Genomic DNA, 1,428 nt, shown 5'->3' on the forward strand with positions numbered 1-1,428 from the left:
ACCGGAGCACCCGGGAGAAACCCACACAGACACAGGGAGAATGTGGCAACTCTACACAGGCAGTCGCCCGAGGCAGGAATGAAACCCGTGTCCCTGGTGCTGTGAAACAGTAGCGCTAACCATCAAGCCACCCTACGACTTAAAGTCTCTGCCTTATTGTTTAAGTGCCCAGTTTCCAGCAACTGATGAGGATTAGTAAACTGGTTTTCCTCAGGCTGGTGGTTTTATTATACTGCTCTTTCCTTACCCAAGGTCTGGTAACTTCTGCCCAATCATTCCCACCCATCAGCCATTCAGCTGTCTGAGAGCCAATCAGATAGTTGTTGGCAGACAGAAAGTCTCTGTCATCGACAATAAGTCACCATTGTCCAGGAGGGGGCACAGCAGACTGATAGTTACGCCAAATTGCAAATTCTAACCGAGAAACAAAGCTTTTATATCCCAATGAAGTACCACTTCTCAGTTAGCCAATCTTTGGAAGCTGTGCAATTGAGGGAAAATGTGAATAACTATCAACACATTTGTCATTCAGACTCTTAAACCCAGACTGTACCCTTTACTCAGCACCGCCCTCTTGAACTGTCCGACCTGTCCATCTTCCTTCCCATCTATCCGCTGCACTCTCCCGTCTGACTTATCACCATCTCCCCCAACCTGCATCCACCTATTGCCTTCCCAGCTACCTCCCCCCCCCGGCCTAACCCGCCATCCTCCGATATATCTCGGCGTAGCCGATTTGATGCTACACACATTGATGCTGGCAATTTTTATAATCTCTCCGATAAATTGTTTGGGCCGAACAGCCTGCCTCCAATACTGTAAACTTGGATGATGAGAAGAATAAGTGGACAGAGCTGAACATAACAGAGGATGGTGTAAGAGGTGCAGCATTATCTGTGGACTGAGGTGAAACTGAATTGAAGGCAGATGCTCGGTATATAGGAAGCTGTATGAAGCAGAGAGTGAGCGCCCTCTGTTGAATGATCTGCTTTTTGTTTGTAAACCAGGGGAGAGCGCGAACGCAGTCCCCCACTACCACAAATTTTGCAGTCGAGTATCCCGCATTTGGGGACATCGCAGGCGTCAGCACACCCGAAGTGCAATGGGATAGCCTCGTCCTGGGGGAACCACCTTAGTGATCATAGTACCTCCCCTGCCAGGTAAGTATGCTTAATACTCTCACTCGCTCAAACCCAACAACAGCCCACAGCTCTTACACTCACACTGACTGCATTTTCCAAAATCGAAAATTCACCTGTCTGAGGTTCCCTGTCTGCACAACAGCACAATTTCTCACCTGGATCAAAGAACACCCGGAAAGGCTCATGTTTCACTGAATACTGCACTCACTGGGCGCCCTGAGAAGCTGCGCTAATTTGCATTTCTTCCTGAAACGGAATTTTTTTTTATTTCAAAAATATACTTTAT

General features: G+C 47.8%; 1 non-coding gene across 1 annotated transcript; it reads right to left on the reverse strand.

The window, feature by feature from the left end:
- Positions 1-1,004: 1,004 nt before the first annotated feature.
- On the reverse strand, positions 1,005-1,168 carry LOC122545119. Its single transcript, XR_006310497.1, has one exon. It is a non-coding gene; the product is annotated as a U1 spliceosomal RNA (small nuclear RNA).
- Positions 1,169-1,428: the final 260 nt, after the last annotated feature.

This window comes from Chiloscyllium plagiosum, unplaced genomic scaffold (genome assembly GCF_004010195.1).
Source record: "Chiloscyllium plagiosum isolate BGI_BamShark_2017 unplaced genomic scaffold, ASM401019v2 scaf_42463, whole genome shotgun sequence".
NCBI classification, from domain to species: domain Eukaryota; kingdom Metazoa; phylum Chordata; class Chondrichthyes; order Orectolobiformes; family Hemiscylliidae; genus Chiloscyllium; species Chiloscyllium plagiosum.